At 38.6% G+C, this 6,399-nt stretch overlaps 1 pseudogene; it reads left to right on the plus strand.

Moving 5' to 3' along the window:
• The first annotated feature begins 520 nt into the window (after nucleotides 1-520).
• Nucleotides 521-894, plus strand: LOC107132015 (small ribosomal subunit protein eS25-like; annotated as a pseudogene).
• The last annotated feature ends 5,505 nt before the right edge of the window (nucleotides 895-6,399 follow it).

A 6,399-nucleotide genomic window follows, 5' to 3' on the forward strand; every position in this document is an offset into this window, starting at 1 on the left:
CTAAGTCGCTTCAGTCATGTCCGACCCTGTGCGACCCCATAAAGGGAAGCCCTATACTAATGCATATATATGGAATTTAGAAAGATGGTAATCATTTCCTGTATGTGATAACCCTGTATGTGAGACAGCAAAAAAGACAAAGGTGTATAGAACAGTCTTTTGGACTCTGTGGGAGAGGGAGAGGGTGGGATGATTTGGGAGAATGGCATTGAAACATGTATAATATCATATAAGAAACGAATCACCAGTCCAGGTCTGATACAGGATACAGGATGCTTGGGGCTGGTACACTGGGATAACCCAGAGGGATGGTATGGGGAGGGAGGTGGGAGGGGGGTTCAGGTTTCGGAACACATGTACACCCATGGTGGATTCATGTTGATGTATGGCAAAACCAATACAACATTGTAAAGTAATTAGCTTCCAATTAAAATAAATATATTAAAAAAAACTGTTTGTGGACTTTGGGTCCAATGTCTTAACAAGGCAGCAGTGGCAGCAGCGCTCTCTAAGCTTCACTATGAGACTCAAGGATGACAAGAAGAATAAAGATGCCAGAAAGCTAGCTAAGAAAGACAAAGACCCAGGGAACAAACTTGGCAAGGCCAAAAAGAAGAGGTGGTCCAAAGGCAAATTTTGGGATAAGCTCAATAACCTCAATTTGTTTGACAGAGCAACGTATGACAGACTCTATAAGGAAGTTCCCAACCGCAAGCTTAAAACTGCAGCTGTGGTCTCTGAGAAACAAGATCTGTAGTTCCTTGGCCAGGGCAGCCCTTCCGGAGCTTCTTAGTAAAGGACTTTTAAAACTGGTTTCAAAGCACAGAGCTCAAACTAACTTATACCAGAAACACCAAGAGTGGAGATGCCTCAACTGCTGGTGAAGATCTATAAACAGGTCCCACCAACTATACATTTTGAAAAATAAAACTTTATTAAATCAAGAACAATTGTTTGTGGAGATTCTCCAAGACTTGTAATAAGTGTACTTTCCTTCTTTTGGCTGTGCTTTGGGGGCTTTTCAAGTTGGGGATCACATCAAGCCAAATTCTTTGACTATCTATGCTATATATTCCTAGAGTACAAATCTGCCATATATTCCTAGGGTACAGATCTTCTCAGGAGTATTTTATCCCCCTTCCTTTCCCTTCTTCTGCTCTGTTTAGGTTGGAGGATCAGGAGGTGACCAATTAGTTCTGATTTATCTTACTCTTGATAGTGTGTACCCCTTGGGGATCCAGCTTAATGTAGGTAAATGTGTCATGTAGAAGTCTCTACATTGAATGTGCTCTGTGCCTTGAATTCTATCACCCTTACCCCTCCAATGTCTTCAAGGCAAAAGCAACTTTGGCACTCAAATAATCTGCTAGCCTCTTTGGCCAGTGTTAGTCTTTCAGTCGTGTCCAACTCTTTTGTGATCCCATGGGCTATAACCCACCAGGCTCCTCTGTCCATAGAATTCTCCAGGCAAGAACATTGGAGTGGATTGCCATTTCCTTCTCCAGGGGGTTTTCCAGACCCAGGGATCAAACCTACATCTCTTACATCTCATGTATTGTAGGCGAATTCTTTACCATCTGAGCCTCCACGGAACCCCATGCTTCCCCTCAGAATGGGCCTGCTAGGATTGCATTATCTTTTCAACTCCTCAGTGGTTTTTTTTTTAGGGTAAGTTTCCTATGCAAATTTATTTATTTTTGGCCACACCAAGTGGTTTGCAGGATCTCAGTTTCCTGACAAAGGATGGAACGATAGTCATGGCAGTGAAAACCCAGAACCCTAACCACTAGGCAACCACAGAATCCCTGAAAATCCTTAGTGCTTGTAAGGTGATTTATTCAGTTGTTTTCAGCCAAAGGATTTGATCCAAACAACCTGCTGCCTAGTTTGCCCTTATGGGAAATAGCTATTACATTTTTATTGTATGAAATTATGCATTTGTATTTAACAACTGTGATATTTCCTTTTAGGAACTTCACAGGGCAAAAAGATGAAGGCAATGTAGCCCCACAAGTTTTATTTGAGAAATTAGTAACCATATGGAACACTGCTCTGCTGTAGACTTTTGGGGGGAAAGGGTGTGAGACTTTTGATAGATTGTCCCATTAACATTATGAAACAGAAGAGCCCATCTTGCTGATGACACTTGTTTTTTTCCTCAAGGGGTAACTTCAATTGGTTAGCCAATAAATTTTATCCTTGCCTTGAAAAAATAACTACCAAAGGAAAATCACTACTATCTGGTTTCCCAACCACCTCCACCTAATCTTGAGCTGCCCTGTGGTGGCCAAAGTCCAGCCTCATGCAGGCACCCGGCTGAATCAGACTGTAGAGACAGAATTTAGTCAGGAGCCTTGTCTCAGGTGCCCTGCTGCCTTTGAACTCCAACGTGTGTCTGTGACAATGAAGACAGAGTCCAAACTCTGGCACAAATAAGTGGATAAGCTTGGGCCAAGTTTGTGACTTCACAATTCTTTAACAACAGCTCCATTCATGCCTCCATGCTTAACTAGCCAGAACAATGGATTTGATTCCTGAAAGAACAAATCAATGACACTGGACACCACAGCTTTGAGGGCAGGATTATGATGAAAGTAGTATTTTATATCTTACAAAGGAACAGTAAATTTACATTTACTAAAGACACAGTTTAGGTATTAACATACTTTCTTACAGTGGAGAGGGAAATGGCAACCCACTCTAGCATACTTGCCTGGGAAATTCCATGGACAAAGGAGCCTGGTGGGCTACAGTCCATGGGGTCACAAGAGTTGGTCACGACTGAGCAACTGAGCACGCATGCACATACTTCCTTATATATACTTAAATATATATATATATACGTAAAGCTTGTCTAAATTACCCAATGTTAACCAAAAGGAAGCATAGAAATGCATTGCAAATATGAAAAAACACTAAACTTAAATCACAAGAATGTGCTATTCTTCTCTTAGCATATTAACATCGAGGTCATCTGAAATTCACTGAGTATTAACTTTTTGTTTTTGCATGTACATAAATAGCACATTTTACCTAAGACACTGGACTTTTTATGAAAATAACTAGTCCATTAAAATTAGTTCAGTGCCTTTACAAATGAATAAGCTGAAATACAAAGCAAGATCTATTTATCCAAAAACAAACTGAACCAGGATTTTAATTTATTAGTGAAACAAAATTGTTAATCTTCTACTAAAAATTATTTGTAAAATATCCCACGGTTTATAAAATACTTACACACCCAACATCTTATTTAATCCTTTCAACAGCCCTATGAGATAAACATTACCACCATTTTACAGATTAAAAAACAAACTCAAGACTCATTTAGAATATTGTTGTTATTTAGTCACTAAGTCATGTCTAACCCTTTTGCAACCCCATGGACTATAGCCTACCAGCTTCCTCTGTCCATGAGATTTCCCAGGCAAGAATACTGGAGTGGGTTGCCATTTCCTTCTCCAGGGGATCTTCCCAACCCGGAGATCAAACCTGCGTCTCCTGTATTGGCAGGCAGATTCTTTACCACTGAGCCACCAGGGAAGCCCCATTTAGAATATACATCTTCCTAAGTTCACAGACAGAGAAGGCAATGGCAACCCACTCCAGTACTCTTGCCTGGAAAATCCCATGGACAGAGGGGCCTGGTGGGCTGCAGTCCATGGGGTCGCTAGGAGTTGAACATGACTGAGCAACTTCACTTTCACTTTTCACTTTTCATTTTCATGCATTGGAGAAGGAAATGGCAACCCACTCCAGTGTTCTTGCCTGGAGAATCCCAGGGACAGGGGAGCCTGGTGGGCTGCCGTCTATGGGGTCACACAGAGTCGGACATGACTGAAGCAACTTAGCAGCAGTAGCAGCAAATTCATAGAATAAATCAGGGGCAAATCAGTCTTAAATTCAGTCATCTGACTTACAGTCCAGTGCTTTTTACACTAAGTTTATAATTTACATTGTTCTCATCATTGCAGCAATCACTACTAGCATCATCATAGGAAAAAAAGCAACCCTTACAACTCTATGCCATGTGTGCAGATAATCCATGAAAAAATACAAGTTTCATGAACTTTCAGTTCAAGTTTGTCAATCAAAAGATTCTATATTTATATGTGTACTCAGTAGTGTCCAACTCTTTGGTACTCGCTGGACTGTAGCCTGCCAACTTTTCTGAACATGGGATATCCCAGGCAAGAATACCAGAGTGAGTTGTCATTTCCTTCTCCAGAGGATCTTCCTGACCCAGAAGTCAAACACCCTGTCTATTGTATCTCTGGCATTGGCAAGTGGATTCTTTACCACTGTACCACTTGGGAAGCCCTACAGACAGAGGAATTCCTCCATGATGAATTCATAGCAATGCCTAGAAAATACTCTCCAAGTCTAAATGAACAACACTTCAACTATCTAATAAGGGAATTTTACCTTCTAACAAAAAGAGTTTTCCCCTCCATACAAGTGAAGTTAAATTCTGGCTTAAAGCCAGATAGTTAAATTATTTTTGTCATCCTTAAACCTAGAAGTTGCTCTTCTTAACTAAATTCACAGAAACACTCTACATATTTTAAGAATTTTCATTTAGTGTTACATCAACTTTCACCTTTACTTTATGGCTGAAACTTTGAATGAGTGCCAATAAATCATGACTGAGATGAACAAGATCCTCAGAAGTAGAATAATCAAGACATATGCATTTGAGAGATCTGGAAGTATAAATGAATGTTACCTGCTCCTTTAATTTTGCTTGCATTAAGTTTACATTTATTCTGCTTAAAATTATTAAGACTTGGATTTGATATACTTCCTAAGTCATTAGTGCTTAAGATATCATACCATTTTGAGGAAATATTTAAACATTATATGAATATTGATCAATAAACTACACGTTTGTAGGAACTTCTCAATACAGTTAATAATTCTGTTAAATCCCAGTGTTTTTATTTCTTTCTACAGACTATAACATTCCAATGACATTTATATCTATCTCAATACATTCATTAACAATTCATTTCATATTTGTAAATTAAAAGTTAACTTTACAGTACATATTTCAAGTTTATAGGCCAAAAGGATTATTTTTCTCTAATTGACATTGAAACAAATGATTAGCATGCTACAGTACTTGTCCAACTCTTTTATATTCATTAATTATTCAGGATTAATTCTGTGAAAATCCAGAGCATGCTCATGATGATGAGATTTTAAGATATACAACTGTTCCAGGAGATAAGAAATGTTCATGAATTTATCATGTATTGAAATACACTATAAAGCTCTTGACTGCTAGAAATGTCTTCTACATTTTTAAAAATATAATTACTAAATGTTGGTGGAGAATGCACATTAACATTTGCCCATTAACACTCAATTACAATTTTCTGAACTATTAAGATTTATTAACCTTGTGCAAAGTTATATACAAGCTATTCAAATGCTTTTTATTAGTGAAGTACTTTATATATACATTTGGGCTTCCCTGGTGCCTCAGATGGTATAGAATCTGCCTGCAATGTGGGAGACCCAGGTTCAATCCCTGGGTGGGGAAGATCCCCTTGAGAAGAGAATGACAACCCATTCGATTATTCTTGCCTGGAGAATTTCATGGACAGATGAGCCTGGCAGGCTATGGTCCATGGGATTGCAAGAGTTGGACACAACTGAGAGACTTTCCCTTATATTATTTCACATGCATTGTCTCATCTGATCCTCTTAACAATCCTGGCAATATGGGGAGCAGTTAGTAACCCCATTGTAAAGGAGGAGAAGACATGCTAGAAGCCCAGGAGAGGAAGTGTCAATTCTATGTCAGGTACAGTAGTAGATACCTATGATGTAATGAACAAGCTGCATAATCAGAATGTTTTTGATCTGGCAGAGAAGACAATTAAACAAGCATTAAGAATAAGTTGTGATGCTAATTGAGGAATCAAAGATGCTACAGATGCTCAGAAAATGCAATGTAACTTCATCTTAGAGCAGTCAGGAAAGTGTCCTTGAAAGAAGACAGATTTGACAGACACAAAATCAGAAACTTCCTTGCATGATATGTTCAGTGGTTTGTATCTTACTGTGAAGGCTGTAGGAGCAGTGGGAGAAAATTAGAGGAGATACTGGAAACACGGGTCTGAGATATAAAAAACATTTTTGAAAATTATACTAGCATTCATTAGCCCCTTAAAGGTGGGGCAGGAATTGTGGTGAATCTATTTCTGCAATCTATATTTTATTACATCCTTACATCAACCCTGGGAGTTAGTTACTAATGGTATTGATATTATTACTAGTAGCAGTAGTAATGGTAGTGTTTGACCAAAATGTCTAAATAGTTGATGATTACTTAAATACTGTGTAACAGGTATACAGCAAACATAGTAATATCCCATCTCATATAAAATAAAA

This window comes from Bos taurus, chromosome X (genome assembly GCF_002263795.3).
Source record: "Bos taurus isolate L1 Dominette 01449 registration number 42190680 breed Hereford chromosome X, ARS-UCD2.0, whole genome shotgun sequence".
In the NCBI taxonomy this organism is placed as follows: domain Eukaryota; kingdom Metazoa; phylum Chordata; class Mammalia; order Artiodactyla; family Bovidae; genus Bos; species Bos taurus.